The sequence below is a fragment of the Chiloscyllium plagiosum genome, unplaced genomic scaffold, assembly GCF_037043375.1.
Source record: "Chiloscyllium plagiosum isolate Xiang-an unplaced genomic scaffold, Cpla_swu_hap1 HiC_scaffold_42, whole genome shotgun sequence".
In the NCBI taxonomy this organism is placed as follows: Eukaryota; Metazoa; Chordata; class Chondrichthyes; order Orectolobiformes; family Hemiscylliidae; genus Chiloscyllium; species Chiloscyllium plagiosum.
Window position 1 is genome coordinate 89,879,840 of NW_028270180.1, and position 18,855 is coordinate 89,898,694.

An 18,855-nucleotide genomic window follows, 5' to 3' on the forward strand; every position below is an offset into this window, starting at 1 on the left:
CTCGGAAAGAAATGAGTTGGCCAAAGTTGGCAACATCATTTGAATGGACTATGCTCATTGGGGAAACTTGCAGGATCTGTAGAAGAAACATCTGTTTCGGAGTGTCTGCAATAAACCTGAACATTGCTATATTTTTCACAGAGCTTGGGACCCGACTGGAGTAGCGATGAAGCTCGTATTGTTTTTTAAAATTTCTGAGCTTGCCAAAGTATTGTTGGTAAATGCGGTGACTTTATCAAAGCACATTTCACACTCCCGAGCCAGGAATTTGATCCCAATTCTGTCAGTCCCTCTATTCCTATGGATAAGAGGTATTTTAAATGTGAGCACTCCATTTAACTATTTGAATTGTATACTTCAGTGGTTAAGTCCTCTTGGATTCTTAATTTCAAATTACTCAGTGATTTTTTTGTTCCCCCTGAATTTGCCAAGCACTGGGCAGTTCTGGAATATTCCAAATATTTACAATAGATGCATTCACACTATTGAAGGCAATCTGGCAGATTTGAATACCATTCAGGTAGTCAACAACAATACATAAGTAACTTTATGAATTGCTTACTGTACACCAACAACACAAGCCAAGTATTAGTGAAACCACAGATTATTTTCCATGGATTCCCAAATCTAAACAGTGCATTCCAGATATACTCACTATCACCATCTGGAAGCAGTCTCCCAAAGTGCTCCCAGAATTTAGAAAGCGCATAAACTGCCCTCCGAAGCTAAATCTGCTGTCACAGGCTTCACTCTTATTGTATACAATGACATTTATTGTCCAGTTCTTTAATGTGACAAATGATTTTACAAACAATTTATAAAATACTATAAATCCTGAAGAAATGTGATGTCAGCCCTTTGTAAAAGTGAATGGAAAGTGTGATGTTTGCTTGACCTTTCGCTCTATGTGTCAGGCCGAACTGAACCTTGAGCAAGATGTGGGATGTTTCCCACACACTTTGTTTAAAAAAGCAAAGATTATGCTCTGAGGTTTAAATGTTCAATCAGGTTTAATAAAAATGTTTCCAAAAATTGAGTTTGACTTCAGCTCCTGTAAAGAGACATGCTCTTGGCCTTCAATTTTGTGACATGTGATCATTCTTTGATAAAGGTGGCTGTGTGCAACACTGCAGGATGTTGTACTGAAGTGCCTCATTGGGTGGATGAGCTTTATTACTGGTGTAACTCGGCTAATTTTGAGATGGAATGTTACTTTGAGTTAAATCTTGTTTTTAAACTGAGACGTGCTTGTGTAACTCAAGTGTGGAAACTATGCTCATGTTTGCAATGAACCTTTCACTTTTGGAGATTATTTACAAACAGATCGGAAAAATACTAAAGTTCAATATAGAAAGCACAGTGCTGGAGAACCGCAGGCCCTGCAGCATCTTTCAGGGGGAAAACATTGTAAGCTCCAAGTCTCATGACCATTTGTCCATTCAGACGAAGAGTCACTGAAATTGAAATGTAACATTTTTTCTCTTCACCGATGCCCTCAGAACTGCTGAGTTTCTCCAGCACTTTGTTTCTGGGGTTCAGATCTCCAGCACCTGCAGTTCATTGTTTTGTTATCGATCCTATGATTTGACTTGGGGAGCGAGAGGCAGCAACTGTGTTCAACGCGGATAAAACTCCCCAACCATGAAAAAAAAACGCATAGTTCTTTATACTTTGCAAAACACGATTGTAAATAAGAAATGTAATTAAGCTACGTGCAAGAAGGCAAACCACCTGCCTTGTCTCAACCTTGCTACTCATCTTTGAGGACTAAACTGTCAGAATTGTGTTTGCTCGCTTCCTTTGAGATCACAGTCCACAAATGTCTCAGTTCCAATCCCTGAGCTGGGCCCGGTTACCACATTGCAGTGGGGTGGGGAGCTTTGTGCCAGCCTGACGTTTTTGTTAATAACAACATTGCAAGTTGAAGTTGATGGTTTTGACGAATATTGTGTCATCAAACTTGGAGGAAATCCTTCCGAATGTATTGATTAACTGGACTGAGCCTGTTTACATGCAGTCCTGTTAGTAGTGCTGTAATATTCTAAGTTAAGAATCACACAACACCAGGTTATAGTACGACAGGTTTAATTGGAAGCACACTAGCTATCGGAGCGACGGTCCTTCATCAGGTGATTGTGGAGGGCACAATTCTAAGGCACAGAATTTATAGCAAAAGTTTAGTGTGATGTAACTGAAATTATCCATTGAAAAATACCTTGATTGTCTGTTGAATCTTTCATCTGTTCGAATACCACGATAGTTTCACTTCTTTCATGTGTAAATCACAAAACATTTTTTTTAAAAGTTGCATTCCTGACAGTGGCCCATCAAATCACTCATTGTATTAATAACTGGACAGTCTCAACAAAGGAATGAAACTGGATGGACCACATTACAGCTACCAATGCACTGGAAAATACAACAACACAATCAGCCCTCTTTACCCTGCATCTTCTGTCTCACTGTGGGCCAAAACAGCAGCAGAACTGTACTCCAGCCCAATCTGAAATCTCATGGCCTGGTATAACCCCCACTCAACCATTAACATCAAGCCAGGGGATCAACCTTAGTTCAATGGAGAGTTCCGCAGGGCATGCCAAGAGCAATACCAGGCATACCTAAAAATGTGGTGCAAACCTGGTGAAGCTACCCAACCTACATGCCAAACAGCACAAGCAACACCAAATAGAACTATGTGATCCAACAACCAATGGATCAGATCTGAGCTCTGCAGTTCTGCCACACCTAGTCAGGAATGGTGATGGACAATTAAACAACTCACTGCAGGAAGCATCACAGATATCCCCACCCTTACTGATGGAGGGGCCTCACACATCCATGCAACAGACAAGATAACAGCATTTGCAGCAATCTTCAGCCAGCAGTGCCAAGTGGATGAGGCTTCTACATTGATCCCTGACATCACAGACGTGAATCAACTTGGTTGAAAACTTATTTCAAATCAGATCAAGAAATGGAGAAGTCGTGTAAAGGCTGTCAGCCCTACCAACATTGTGGCAATAATACTGATGGCTGTGCTCCAGAACTTGCTGCCCACCAAGACAAGTCCAGCACTGGCACCTACTGACATTGTGGAATATTTCCCAGGGATGTTCAACACAAAAACGCAGGACAGAGCCAACCCAGCCAATTTCCCTCCATCAGTCGACACTCGCTCAGCAGTGAAGTGATGGAAGGTGTCATCAACAGTGTTGTCACGCAGCTGCTCAGCAATAACCTTCTGTGACACCCAGTTTGGGTTCTGCCAGGGCCACTCAGTTCCTGATCTTGTTGCAGACTTGATTCACAAACTGACAAACAGCTGAATTCCAGAGGTGAGGTGAGGGTGATAGCCCAGTCCCACTCCAAGACCACTATTACCTGACCTCACCACAGTCTCAGCTCATTTACTGAAACTCTCATTCATTCATTTTGTTAACTCTAGATTTCATTATCTAAACCCACTCCTGGCCAGCATCCCACAATCACCCTCCCTATAATCTCCAGAATATTTAAAACTCTACCGCCCAAGTGCTCACTTGTACCAGAACTTGCTGATCCATCAAAAGGCTCCCATTTATAAGCAACAACAATTTACTTTCACATCCTTGACTTAATTCCTGGCTGCAATCATTCCTATATTCCTGCAACACACACCCTTTCATATCTCAATAACTCATTTTAGTTTAGACTCCCAATGATGTGTTTATTTTTGAGTTCAGCTGTGTGACAGTTTCTATAGATTCCAAGGCAACACGGTCTGGAATTCCCACCCTCTAAGATCTGCTTTCTTCCTTTAAGGCATTCCTGAAAAATTGCTTATTTGGCAATGGTTTTGGTCACTGGACATAATATTCTCCAGCTGTGGCCTTATGTCAAAAGTTCTCAATAATATTTTTGTGAAATTAAAACATGTTGATTTGTACAGAAATCTTCTACTCTTCACTATCGCTGAGTGAATAATCTGTAATGTCTCTTACCCAACCACGTTGTGGGAGCGCCTTCACCATTCAAACTGCAGCTGTACAAGGAAGTCAAACATCACCCTCTCCACAAGCAACACGACTTTGGCAATGATCACTGGTATCTGTGGAAGGAGAAATACACATCATGTTTCTGGGAGTGCAATATGAATTATAGGGAATGAAAACAGTGCAGAATTTGACTCTCAGAAATGGAAGAAAAATCCACTCACTATTGGCAAAAATTCTTGACTGTCAAAGATATTGTGGAAAAAATAACCTGATAATGGAGCAGCATACGGTCAGGAGTTGGGCAGCAGTGGACAATCCATTTACAAAAAGATCTGTGAACGTAGGAGTAAAATACTAAACATGGCAAAAATACACATGTCAGACTGAGGAAGCTAGATAATGAACAAGTGGACATCAAGGAGCCCAGAGGTGAATCAGAGCAGTGTTCACTTTTATGATCCCACAGTCAGAGATGTCTAGCACAAAAACAGACTCTTCAGTCCAACCCATCTATGCAAACCAGATATTCTAACCTAAACTATTCCCATTTGTCAGCACTTGACCGACATCCCTCTGAACCCTTCCTATTGAAATGCCTTTTAAATGTTACAATTTTGGTTGCCCTTTAGGCTCCTTTTGAATTTTCCCCTCTCACCCTAAACCTATATTCTCTATTTCTGGGCTCCACCACCCCAGGGTAAACACCTTGTCTATTTACGCTATCCATGCCCCTCACGATTTTATAAACCTCTTCAACATCACACCTCAGCCTATGACACTCCAGGGAAAATGGCCCCAGCCTATTATGCCTCTCCCTGCAACTCAAATCCTCCAACCCTGGCAACATCCTTAAAAAATCAATTCTCAAACCTTCCATGTTTCAGTGCCTCTTTCTGATAAGAGGGAGACCAGAATTGCACACAATATTCCAAAAGTGGCCTAACCAATGTCCTGTACAGCTCCTTTATTCAATGCTCTGACCAACAAAGGGAAGAATCCCAAACAATTTCTTCACTATCCTATCTACCTGTGACTCTACTTTCAAGGAACTGTGAACATGCATTCCAAGGTCTCTTTGTTCAGCAATACACTCCAAGACCTTACAATTCAGTGTGAGTTCTGCTCTGATTTGCTTTTCTAAAATGCAGCACCTCACATTTATCTAAATTAAACCCTATCTGCCACTCCGCAGCCCATTGGCCCATCTGATCAATATCCCATTGTATTCTGAGACAACCTTTATGACTGTCCACAATACCTCCAATTTTGGTGTCATCTGCAAACTTACGAACCGTACCGGCTCTATTCACATCCAAATCATTTAAATGGATGAAGAAACAAATCCAGAAAAAAAAACCATCAATTTCTCTGGGTTTGAATGTGCTCTGTGTAAATCCTGCCTATGACTCTCTACCAGGGAGAGCTGCACATACACAACGCTCAACTTTGCCGCCGACAAAGCTGGTGGCCGCACACGTGTCCAATGAATCTTTGCCCCGAATAAAGATGGCGGCGATCACACGATGAGGTTATTTTCCAGTTTACTGCAAAAACGGGACTGTAAGTTTCAAATTTGTATCTTGCGACGTGCACCAAATGTTTGTAAAACCTCTCAGCCCATACCAACACCATTTCCCTCCCACTTCCTGCTGTTTATTTCTTTCCTGACCAACAGCTCTCCATCCACACGTCCCGCACACCCGCCCACCGTGAGGATGATCACGTGGTATTGTCTAGTCCCGTCCCTTATTTACTCTGATTGGTCGGAGGACCAAATGCCCCGCCAGGTCCTCCAGCTGTGCCCCTGCCTTTCCATTGGTCTTCCGCTGACATCAACCACCAGGGGCCCATTGTTGCCTGGAGCATGCGCACTGCTTCGTGGCTTTTGTTGCTGTTTATCAGTTACAAGAGTGAGACACAACGTTAAAAATCACACAACCACCTGATGAAGAAGCTGCAAAGCGAGTGCTTCCAAATAAACCTGTTGGACTATAACCTGGTGTTCTGTGAGTTTTAATTTTGTCCATCCTAATCCAACACCAGCACCTGAAAGTCAAGAGTGCGGGAGGAATGTAAAATATAACAACAAAAGAACTAGGAACAGGAGAAGGCCGTCCTGCCCTTTGAGCCTGCTCTGCCATTCATTAAGATCATGGCTGATCATTTCGTGGGCGCAGAACCATTTACCAACGTTCTCACCATATCCCTTAATTAATTAATTATTTATTTCAAATACCTTAGCTTTAAAAACGTTTACTGAACTAGCATCAACTACTTCCCTGGGCAATGAATTCCATAGAGGTCAAGAAGTTCCTTCTCAATTCAGTCCTAAATTTGCTGCCTCTAGTCTTGTGGTGATGCCCTCTTGTCCTGGCTTCATCTGCCAGTGGAAACATTCTCTCTACTTCTGTTTTATCCATTCCATTTATTATTTTATATGTTTCCCATTCTTCTGATTTCCAATGAATATAATCCTTATCTACTCAGTCTCTGTTAAGCCAATGTCCTCAACTCCGGAATCAACCTAGTTAACGTCCTCTGCACCCCCTCTAGTGCTGGTACATCCTTGAGCAAGTGAGGAGACAGAAACTGCATGCAGTACTCCAGGTGTGGCCTCACCAGCACCCAATACAACTGGAACATAACCTCTGCTTTTAAACACAATCCCTTCAGCAATGAAGGCCAAAATTCAATTTGCTTTCTGAATTGATTGTTGTACCTGGTGACCAACCTTCATGCAGAAGGTGACTCAGGTGCCCCTGCATAGCAAATGATGCAACTTTTTAAAACTCAAATAATAATCTCTTTTTTAATGTTACTCCAACCAAACAGTAGGACTTTACATTTATGAACATTCTATTCCAAATGCCAGACCATTGCCCACTCACTCAATGTATTTATGTTCCTCTGCAAAGTTTCACAGTCCTCCGCACACTTTGTTCTGCTACTCATCTTCGTGTCATATGCAAACTTTGACACCCTACATGTGGTCGCCAACTCCAAATCATCTGTATCAATTCTAAATAATCACAATCCCAACACTGATCCTAGAGGCACACTAATAGTCACTGATTGCCAGCCAGAATAGTACTCATTTATCCCCACACTTTGCTTCCTGTTAGTCAACCAATTTTCTATCCATGCTAATACTCTACTCCTAACGCCATGCACCTTTATATTATGCAACAGCCTCTTGCACAGCACCTTGTTGAAGGCCTTTTGGAAATCCAGGTACACCGCATCCACTGGGTCCCCGTTGTCCACCTTGCTCGAAATGTCTTCATAGAATTCCAAAAGTTTTGTGAAGCATGACCTGCCCTACATGAACCCATGTTCTGTCTGTCCAATGAGACAATTTCTATTAAGATTCCCTGCTATTTCTTCCTTGATAATAGACCCAAGCATCTTTCCCACTACAGAGAATAAGCTCACTTGTGTATAATTCCCCACCTTTTGTCCACCTCCTTTTTAAAAACATGGCATCACTTTTGCTGCTTTCCAATCTGCTGGGACTGCCACAGAGTCCAGTGAATTTTGGAAAATTACTGTCAGTGCATTTGCTATTTCTCCTGGCATCTCCTTTAGTACCCTGGGATGCATTCCATCAGGGTCAGAAGACTTTTCTGTCATTAGCTCAATTAACTCCAACAGTCCAACACTAGCTGTTCCGTAATAATGATAGTTTCCAAATCCTCACCTATGTTTGTCTCTTTGCTAATTATAGGCAAGATATTAGTTTCCTCCACTGTGATATCCCATAATTAAATGTTCCTTCTCATTTTACAAAAGACCAACATTTACTTTAGCCACTTTTCTGATTCAATATAAAATTTTGCTATCTGTCTTTATAGTCTGTGCTAGTTTATTTTTCTCATGTTCTATCTTACGTTTCTTGATAGCTCTTCTGTGGCTTTCTGTTGACCTTTAAAGTTTTCCCAGTTTTAGTTTCAGGCTGTTTTTGGCCACTTTGCATGCCTTCTCATTCAATTTGATCGCTTTCCTTAGATACCCATCGCAGAGTATGCCTTTTCTTACAGTCCTTCCTTTTCACTGAAATAAACCATTGCTGAGCACTTTGTAAAGTGCCTTTGAAAATCTTCCACTGCTCATCAACTGTCCCACCATAAAATCTTTGTTTCCAGTCTACTGTATCCTGGTTCTCCCTCATTCTATTGTCGTTCCCTGTGTACCCAGGTATTAGATTTTATCTTTACACTCTCCATATATTGTTCTAAATTCAACCATACAGTGATCATTTCTTTCAAGAGGATCCCTAACTGATTCCTGTCTCATTGCACAGGGCCAGATGCTGGATAGATTGCTCCTTTGTCAGTTCCATTTCATACTGTTCAAGAAAACTGTCATGGATACACTTAATAAACTCAAGGCTACCCTGACTGAGCTGGTTGTCAAGGGCAGGTCATGTCTCACAAACCTCTGAGTTTTTTGAGAAGGTAACCAAGCATGTAGATGAGGGTAGGGCATTTGACGTGGTACACATGGACAAAAGTAAAGCCTTTGACAAGGTTCCACATGGTCGGCTGTTGGAGAAAATGCAGAGGCATAGAATTGAGGGTGATTTAGCAGTTTGGATTAGAAACTTGCTTTCTGAAAGAAGGCAGTGAGTGGTGGTTGATGGAAAATATTCAGCCTGGAGTCCAGTTACTAGTAACGTGCCACCAGGATCTGTTTTGGGACCACTGCAGGTATAGGTGAATGGATTAGGATATTTGCAGACGACACTAAAGTCAGTGTAGTAGTGGACAGTGTGGAAGAATGTTACAGGTTGCAAGGGGACTTGGATAAACTGCAGAATTGGGCTGAGAGGTGGCAAGGGGGCATAGCTTTAAATTAAGGGGGGGTAGGTATAGGACAGATGTTAGGGGTAGGTTCTTTACTCAGCGAGTCGTGAGTTCATGGAATGCCCTGCCAGGAGCAGTGGTGGACTCTCCCTCATTATGGGCATTTAAGCGGGCATTGGATAGGCATATGGAGGATAGTGGGCTAGTGTAGGTTAGGTGGGCTTGGATCGGCGCAACATCGAGGGCCGAAGGGCCTGTACTGCGCTGTATTCTTCTATGTTCTATGTTCTATGTAAATAGAGTTCAATGCAACTAAATGTGAGGTGATGCACTTTGAGAAGAATAACAGGAAGGCTGAATACTGGGTCAATGGAAAGATTCTTGGTAGTATGGTGGACAGAGGGATCTTTGAGTCCATGTACATCGATCCCTGAAAGTTGCCACCCAGGTTGATAGTGCTGTTAGGTTTCATTCATGGAGGGATTGAGTTCCGAAGTTGAAATACCATACTGCAACTATACAAAACGCTGGTGCAGCCACACTTGGAATATTGTGTTCAGTTCTGGTGCCCATATTTCCAGAAGGATCTGGAAACATTGGAAAAGGTACAGAGAAGATTTACCAGAACATTGCCTGGTGTGGAGAGAAGGTCTTGTGAGGAAAGGCTGAGAGACTTGAAACTCTTCTCATTGGCAAGAATAAGGCTAGAGGGGATTTGATAGAGACATACAAGATGATCAGAGGATTAGAAAGGTAGACAGTGGAAGTCTTTTTCCAAGGATGATGACGTCAGCGTGGGGGGAATGGGGGTGGAACCCTGCTCATGACTCCACCCCCATTCCCCCACTCCAGTTACAGGCTCCGCCCCCACTCCCAGCTCCACACCCACACCAGATCCCAGCTCCCAGCCCTGCCGAGTTTCCACCATCCCTCCAGACCTTCCCCTCACTGAGGACGAACGATCAGTCCTCAGCAAAGGACTCACCTTCATCCCCCTCCGTCCATGCATCAATGAATTTAATACACGCCGTGACGTCGAACCCTTCTTCTGCTGCCTCCACCTCCGAGCTTACTTTCACAATCAGGACTCCCACCCACCTTCCGAGGAACCCTTCGCCCACCTCCAACACACTACATCCACTTGGACACCCCGCGCTGGCTTATTACCTGCCCTCAACCTCTTCATTTCCAACTGCTACCGGGACATTAACCGCCTCAACCTGTTTATCCCCCTCCCCCAATCCAAACTCTCACCCTCAACGCGCAGCCCTCCAATCCCAACCGCACCATCAAGCCAGCAGATAAAGGGGGTGCAGTGATAGTCTGGCGCACTGACCTCTACACCACTGAAGCCAAACCCCAACTCGAGGACACCTCTTCCTACCGCCCCTCGACCATGACCCCACCCCCTAACCAAACCATCATCTCCCAAACCATACAGAACCTCATAACCTCAGCAGATCTCCCACCCACAGCTTCCAACCTCAGTCCGGGAACCCCGCACTGCCCGGTTCTAACTCCTTCCCAAGATCCACAAGCCTGACCACCCTCGCTGACCCATTGTCTCAGCATGCTCCTGCCCCACTGAACTCATCTCTACCTACCTCAACACTGCCCTATTCTCCCTAGTCCAGGAACTCCCCACATACGTTCGAGATACCACCCACGCCCTCCACCTCCTCCAATACTTCTGTTTCCCCGGCTCCCAATGCCTCATCTTCACCATGGATATCCAATCCCTCTACACCTCCATCCGCCATGACCAGGGCCTCCAAGCCCTCCGTTTTCTCCTCTCCCGACATCCCCAACAGTACCCTTCCACCGACACTCTCATTCGTTTGGCCGATGTGGTCCTCACCCTTAACAATTTCTCCGTCGAATATTCCCACTTCCTCCAGACCAAAGGGGTAGCCATGGGAACACGTATGGGCCCCAGCTATGCCTGTCTCTTTGTTGTCTACGTAGATCAGTCGATCTTCCGTAATTACACCAGCACCACTCCCCACCTCTTCCTCCGCTACATTGATGACTGCATCGGCGCCACCTCATGCTCCCGCGAGGAGGTTGAGCAATTCATGAACGTCACCAACACATTCCACCCTGACCTTAAATTTACCTGGACCATCTGACACCTCCCTTCCCTTCCTGGACCTCTCCATCTCCATTAATGACGACCGACTTGACACTGACATTTTTTACAAACCTACCGACTCCCACAGCTACCTGGATTACACCTCTTTCCACCCTACCTCTTGCAAAAATGCCATCCCGTATTCCCAATTCCTCCGCCTCCGCCGTATCTGCTCCCAGGAGGATCAGTTCCACCACAGAACACACCAGGTGGCCTCCTTCTTTAGAGATCGCAATTTCCCTTCCCACGTGGTTAAAGATGCCCTCCAACATATCTCGTCCACATCCCGCACCTCTGCCCTCAGACCCCACCCCTCCAACCGTAACAAGGACAGAACGCCCCTGGTGCTCACCTTCCACCCCACCAAAATATCCAAATCATCCGCCGACATTTCCACCACCTCCAAAAAGACCCCACCATCAAGGATATATTTCCCTCCCCACCCCTTTCCGCCGTCTGCAAAAACCATTCCCTCCGCGACTACCTGGTCAGGTCCACGCTCCCTACAACCCACCCTCCCAACCTAGCACCTTCCCCTGCCACCGCAGGAATTGCAAAACCTGTGCCCACACCTCCTCCCTCACCTCTATCCAAGGGCCTAAAGGAGCCTTCCACATCCAAAGTTTTACCTGCACATCCACTAATATCATTTATTATATCCGTTGCTCCCGATGTGATCTCCTCTACATTGGGGAGACTGGACGCCTCCTAGCAGAGTGCTTTAGGGAACATCTCCGGGACACCCGCACCAATCAACCCCACCGCCCTGTGGCCCAACATTACAACTCTCCCTCCCACTCTGCTGAGGACATGGAGGTCCTGGGCCACCTTCACCACCGGTCCCGCACCACCAGACGCCTGGAGGAAGAACGCCTCAACTTCCACCTCGCAAAACTTCAACCCCAGGGCATCAATGTGGACTTCAACAGTTTCCTCATTTTCCCTTCCCCCACCTCACCCCAGTTCCAAACTTCGAGCTCAGCACTGTCCCCGTGACTTGTCCTACCTGCCTATCTTCTTTTGCACCTAACCACTCCACCCACCCCGACCTATCACCTTAATCCCCTCCCCCACTCACCCATTGTACTCTATGCTACTTTCTGCCCACCCCCACCCTTCTCTAGCTTCTCTCTCCACGCTTCAGGCTCTCTGCCTTTATTCCTGATGAAGGGCTTTTGCCTGAAACGTCAATTTTACTGCTCCTCGGACGCTGCCTGAACTGCTGTGCTCTTCCAGCACCACTAATCCAGAATCTGTACCCCACCACATCACTTTGCCCCACAATCGTGGTATCTGGCTGTGCAGAAGGAGGAGTGGCACAGTCTGTACTGAGATGCACTGGGGCCCTGAAACACATGGTAAAGACTAAAATTACCAGAGCATTGAGAGCCCCACCACATTGTTTGCATGTTCTATTGTTTTTACTCTGTTCCTGCCTTCCCTTCTTTTTTCTTAATAAAGTTGTTATTATACACACCTGAACAAGCTGTGAAATAAACTCAGGCCTCTCGATCCAAGATTCGGGATATTTTCACCACATCACAAGGCATCGACTCTAACTTCCCGTGTCCCTCAGCCTGCTGAGTCACGTCTGAATCAACTCTGCAATTGGAAGGAAGGGGCGGAACAGGAGGACCGAGCAGCGGCCGGTCCGCCAACCAGAGTGAGTGAGGAGCGGGGCCAAAGCATTCTCGGGGAGTGAACCCTTCAGGATTGGTCAGAAAGCAAACTATTTTGCAGGATTGATCATCCTCAGTACATAGTGGAGCATTAAGCCTCTCCCATGAATCAATGTGAGATTTTTAAGAAATAGTTGAGATGTAAATCTGATAACGTACATTAGGGAGATTTAAACAATCTTTAGATAAACACATGGGTGATTTTGCAATAGTGTAGGGGGACGAACTGAGAGTAATTCTTACTCGAGTAAGAAACTTATTTTCAAACTCCCAGCACGATTGGTAATTTACATACCTGGCTCGTATAGTTATGTTAGACCAAACAATCTATATACATACTAATCATCTCAATGACTGTAACTCGACAGAGCAATTGTTAATGACGAATATTTCACCCATGATACTGTGCAGTATGAATATTCTCTATAAACTCACCGATACTCTCAGACGCACGCGCAGTTTGGTTTCCATGTGGAGCATGCGCAGTGTCACATTGATTAGGGCACAGAGAGAGAGACGTGGAGCTGCTTTCTCTGGCAGCGGCTGCGATCGGCTTCAGAGAGCGGCGCTCAGAGCCGATGTGTGGGAGCCTCGCTGGGAGAAAGGAGCGGAGAGATTTCACAAATCCCGGATAAAGGTATAAAAACCCGAAAAAGACCCTCCAGGCCCGGGTAAGGAGGCGGCGGTCTCTGATCAGGGAAGGGGCCCAGAGTCACGGCCGCCATTTGTTTGAGGGAAGAGGGAACGCGGGCCTCAGGGCCGCCATCTTGAGAAGGTCAAGGTGCAGGAGGGCGGGGCTCTCGGGGTCTGTAGAACAATCAGAGGAAAGGGAAGACCCATTGTTACTGATTAATCCCACGGACACAGCGTCACTGGGCGGTCCCGCAGGAATATCCTCTCTCAGTCCTGCTGGGATGTTTCACCCAGTCAGAACCAGCAGCTCTCCCCCTCTCTCAGCTCCCCTTCTGTCCTTCCTGCAGCATCTGTCCCCTGGGACATTGAGCTGCCTGTCCTGTCCCTCCCTCAGTTGTGTTTCTGTAATACCTGTGATATCCCAGTCCCATCTTAGGTTACTTCACTAAAGACAGGAATGCACTCGATGGATTTTTCTTAACATCAGCAATTGTTTAATACTCACTTACAGGTTTTTAATTACATCTTTTTTGAAGCATTTACTTCACATTCAATCATTTGTAATGGTGGGATTTGGACCTGTGTCCAGAGAACACTTGCTGAGTTTCTGGATAAATTGTCACACAATAATGCCACTAGGCCATCACTTCGCCTGCTCATAGTTTGTATATCCCAGTGCAACATGAATCAAAACCCTTTCTTCCTGCACAATTGTTTGACCTGGCACTCTGGTGATGTGACTCAGTACCTCTCCATGTGGTATCCCTCACTGTGTGGGTCTAATTGCTGCCTCTGTCAGCGTCTCTCACTCTTGAAGCTACTCCAGATCATGAGCCAACAGAATTCTCCACTCCAGAGAGATGAGGCAGCACAGGTCAGGAATGTAGACTGGGATTTTCCAGATCTCCATGGGCTCAGTGCTATTCTATATGTGTAACCCTCAAGCATCAGTCTAATTTCCCATTCTGCCTATTTCTGTGTCTTCTACATGTACTCATGGAGTTCCTGACTCAATAGACTTGCCAACTGCTGGTTGGGACGATGGTTGGTCAGCCAGAAAGACAAAGTCAGGGAGGTCAGGAGTCTTCAATAAATCCTGCTGCCAGGTAAGATCATTCTAGTGCACAGAGCAGAAAGTAATAAGGGGGATCCAAACATCAGCTAACAAGACATAACATAGAGAAAGTGCTGGAGGGGGAGCACAGTACAGACACAGCTCAGGCTCAAATACCAAGCCTGCTGCAAGTTGTGTTGTAATGAGACAGCATCGGGAGTTCCAAGTTATCAGTCCAGGCCTGTGCTTTCTTCGGGAGCATCAGAACAACTGAGGGGAAAGCAGGCCTCCCACTCTGCCGAGGGTGGTAATGCTGCCTGGGATCTTTCTGTTCCCTATTCCCTCTCCAACACTGTATCTATGGCTTGTATTGAGGACCAGTGTCTTCAATCATTCTAACTCCTATAACAGTTCCTGTCTCTGTCATCTCCTCCCCTCTCACCAATTATTTCACAGATTTGAAACCTCCAGTCCAGATGACCATCCGTATCGCTGTAACTTGCTTCAGTCTCCACAACATGCCTTGTCTCGATAGTCTCCTCCTCCAACAACTGGAGACATGGGGTCTGTTTCTGTGCGGCATGACTCTTCGGCTGAGGTTTCCTAAATGGAATGACTTGCGTTTGCCTGTGTTTGGCCTATATCCCTTCAAATCTTCTCCTCTCCATGTACCTGCCCAAGTGTCTTTTCCATGTTGTAATTGTACTTGTTTTTACCATTTCCAGTGCCAGTCCATTCCATCTATGCATCATCCTCTGTGGATAATGTTGCCCCTCAGCTCCCTCTTTAAATCCTTGCTCTCTCACCTCACGTTTATGCCTCCTGCTATGGACTCACCTAACCTTGGCAATTCACCTTACTTCGGCCCTACATGGTTTCATAAACCTTTACAAGGTCATCCCGTGACCTCCTCTGCCCTGGAGAAATATAGACGACAATGTTACCAATATCTCCAACTCGTGTACTCAATGCTCTGACCAATGAAGACAAGTGTGCCAATTGCCGCTTTCAACACCCTGTCGCCCTGTGATGCCAGTCCAAGGAACAATGTAACTGCAGCCCTTGGTCTCTCCCTTTTCTACAACACTGCCCAGGGCCCAACCATTAACTGTGTTCGTCCTCCCTGGTTAGTCTGAACTAAATCCAACACCTGAATTAAATTCCATCTTTCATAACTTGGCCCACTGGCCCAGTTGATTAACATCCCCTTCGATAACTATATTCCCTGCCCACTCTTCCACTAATCTTGGTATCCACAAACATACTAACAGGGACTGCTATCTTTTTATTCAGATTATTTATGTAAATGGTGCACAACAGGGTCCCAGCACCAATCCTTACAGCACACCGCTGGTCAGAGGCCCCAGTCTGAACAACAACCCTCTCCCACCACCCTCTGTCTCCCACTGTCATTCTATTTTGTATCCAGTTGGCAGGTTCTCCCTGATCCTTTGTTATCGACCCCTACTAACCAATGTATCATGCTACACCCTGAACAAGTATTTGCGGAAGCCAGAAACAACGTCTGTTGCTCTGCCTTCGTCTATCCTTTTGGTCACATCTTGAGCAAACTCCAGTCAAGTTTGTGAGACATGTTTTCCCATGCACAAAGCCATGCTGGCTGAGCGTAATCAGGCTTTATCTTTCCAAATGCATGTAAGGCTTCCCTCTCAGAATGATCTCCAACAACTGACCCACCCTGATGTCTCGCTCATCAGTCTGTAGTTCCCTGGCTTTCTCTTGCAGCCTTTCTTAATTAATGACACAACATTATAATCATAGTCAGAGAGTCATACCACACTGTTCGGTTAACGCTAACCATATTCTAAAATGGATCTCATCCCACCTGCCTGTTCCTGGATCATATCCCTTCAAACCTTTCCTATTCCTGTACTAATCAAAATGTCTTTTAAACATTGCAATTGTCCCCATGTTCACCCCTTCCTTGGGAAGTTCATTCCACACACAACCCACCCTATGTGTAACAATGTGCCTCTCATGTCTTTTTTAAATATATGTCTCTCCTCTAAACTTAAAAATGTAATGCCTTGTCTTGAAACTCCCCTGTCCATGGGAAAAGACAACTCCCATTAACTCTATTCATCTGTCAACATTCAGGTTTCAGTGAAAAATACCAACCTATTCAGCCTTTCTTTATACTGAAGCCTTTCATAATAACTGCAGTTTAAACCACCAGTTTTCCCTCATTGTATGCTTTGTTCTTGCCTGCCTTGCCTACTTATATTCCTCTCTTGAACATTTGTACCAGCCACAACTTTCTTTCTGGGCTTACGACTCTTTGGGGTCACACAGCCCTGCCAGATGAGTTTAAATCCTCTCGAGCAGCTCCAGCAACGTTCCCCACCAGGATGTAGTCCCCCTCCTGCTCCCAGTTCAGGTGTATTCCCCACCCTGTCTACCTGTGCTGACACCTTCAGACATCCAGGGACTTGCCCACCAAGTTCCCTGTGTTCCTCAGTACTCCAGGAGGACCTACCATTCATGATGTATATCATTCGTTTATTAGACTTCCCGCAGTGCATTACCTCACAGTGATCAGAAGTAAACTCTGTCTGACATTACTCTGCTCAGTTTATCATGTGATCAATATCAGACTGTAGCCTGGGACCATCCCCCTCACTGTGGAGAACATCCTCACCTTTCATGTCATCTGCAAACCTACTAATGTTACGTTCTATCTTTCACATCCGAGTGATTAATGTCCATAATGACCAGCAATGGCTCCTGCACAGATCCCTGTGGTACACCCTCTGGGCAAAGGCATTCAATCACAAAACCAACCCTCCACCAATTGTGGAGCCAATTTGCCAACTTACCTTGGATCCCATGGGATCTTCCCTTTTGGACCAGCCTTCCCTGTGGAACCTTGTCAAAGACCTTAATGAACTCCATATAAACCACATCATCTGCACTGCCCTCATCAATATCAGAGGACAGTCATCTAGCAAATCCATACAGACAATCCCTAATGAAATTGCAGGGGTATCCGTTTTTGGCGAATACATTGTATAGGTGTTCTTCTTTCTCTTTTTGCAATTCTGGTGTACTGCAGTGTGTTGTGGCCCTTTTTAATAGTGTCTTGATGCAACTTCGTTTGTGTGTGTTGGGGTGGTTGCTTTCGTAGTTCAGGACTTGGTCTGTGTGTGTGGCTTTCCTGTATAACTTTGTGGTGAATTCTCCGATCGGTGTTCTCTGTACCGTCACGTCTAGGAATGGGAGTTGGTTGTCCTTTTCTTCCTCTCTCGTGAATCGGATTCCTGTGAGTGTGGCGTTGATGATCCGGTGTGTGTTCTCTATTTCCGTGTTTTTAATGATTACAAAGGTGTCATCCACATATCTGACCCAGAGTTTGGGTTGAATTTGCGGTAAGACTGTTTGTTTTAACCTTTGCATTACCGCTTCTGCTATGAGTCCAGAGATGGGTGAGCCCATGAGGGTGCCGTTGATGTGTTCATATATTTTGTTGTTGAATGTGACGAGTGTTGTGAGGCACAGGTCCAGTAGTTTAAGTATGCAGTCTTTGTTGATAGGTTCCCCATCTTGTTGTCTGTTCTGTATGTCCAGCAGGTTGGCTATTGTTTCTCTGGTTAGGGATTTGTCGATAGAGGTGAAGAGTGCCGTTACATCGAATGAGACCATAGTTTCTTCCTTATCTATGTGTGTATTTCTGATGATGTCCAAGAATTCCTGTGTTGACTGTATAGAGTATCTGGATCCGCAGATTAGGTGTTTCAGTTTCTGCTGTAGTTCTTTAACAGTTTGTCTGATGGTGTCCCTGGTAGTGATTCTATGGGTCTGAGTGGGATGTCTGGTTTGTGCACTTTAGGTAGTTCATAGAATCTGAGGGTGTTGTTGCTTTCAGGTTTCATTCTCTGTAGGTCAAACCTGGTTATCTGTCCGTTTTTTTTTGTTGGTTCCTCAGTGTGTTGTTTATCGTATTGGTGAGCTGCGGGGTGGGGTGAAACTCTTTGCAATTTCATCCACAGATGCCTCAGGGAAAGACATCGGAATGAAGACATGCCACGACCCAAAGGACTAGCCACACTGCCATACATCAAGAACATTTCGGAACTGACAGCCAGACTACTGCGACCACTAGGACTCATAACAGCAAACAAACCAATAGCCATTCTCAGACAAGAACTCACCAGAATGATACCCAGCATGAGCAAAACCAATGTAGTGTACAAAATCCCATGCAAGGACTGCACAAAACACTACATAGGACATACAGGAAGACAGCTACCGATCCGCATCCATGAACACCAACTAGCCACGAAACGACACGACCAGCTATCCTTAGAAGCCACACACGTAGATGACAAGCAACATGAGTTCGACTGGGACAACACAACTATTATAGGAAAAGCTAAACCGAGAACAGCCAGGGAATCCCTGGAGGCATGGCACTCATCCACAGTTTCAATCGATAAGCACATCGACCTGGACCTAATATACTGGCCACTGCAGCGGACAGCTGGGACTGACAACCGGAAGCGGCAGATACAAATCACTATGGTTGCCGGAGGAAACATCACAGAAGCGCTTCACAGGAGGCTCC

General features: G+C 45.4%; 2 long non-coding RNA genes across 2 annotated transcripts in view; one reads left to right on the forward strand and one right to left on the reverse strand.

Annotated features, from left to right (window-relative positions):
- The window catches only part of LOC148137979 (uncharacterized), a 658,828-nt gene extending 646,366 nt beyond the window's left edge, over window positions 1-12,462 (reverse strand). The window contains exons 1-2 of the long non-coding RNA XR_015754090.1: window positions 12,385-12,462; window positions 3,981-4,087 (exon numbers count right to left, since the gene is read on the reverse strand). This is a non-coding gene — a long non-coding RNA (uncharacterized LOC148137979). The remainder of the gene's footprint in view (window positions 1-3,980; window positions 4,088-12,384) is intronic.
- A 675-nt stretch (window positions 12,463-13,137) lies between these two features.
- LOC148137989 (uncharacterized) overlaps window positions 13,138-18,855 on the forward strand; it is a 58,319-nt gene continuing 52,601 nt past the window's right edge. Inside the window, exons 1-2 of the long non-coding RNA XR_015754135.1 lie at window positions 13,138-13,223; window positions 14,237-14,325. This is a non-coding gene — a long non-coding RNA (uncharacterized LOC148137989). The remainder of the gene's footprint in view (window positions 13,224-14,236; window positions 14,326-18,855) is intronic.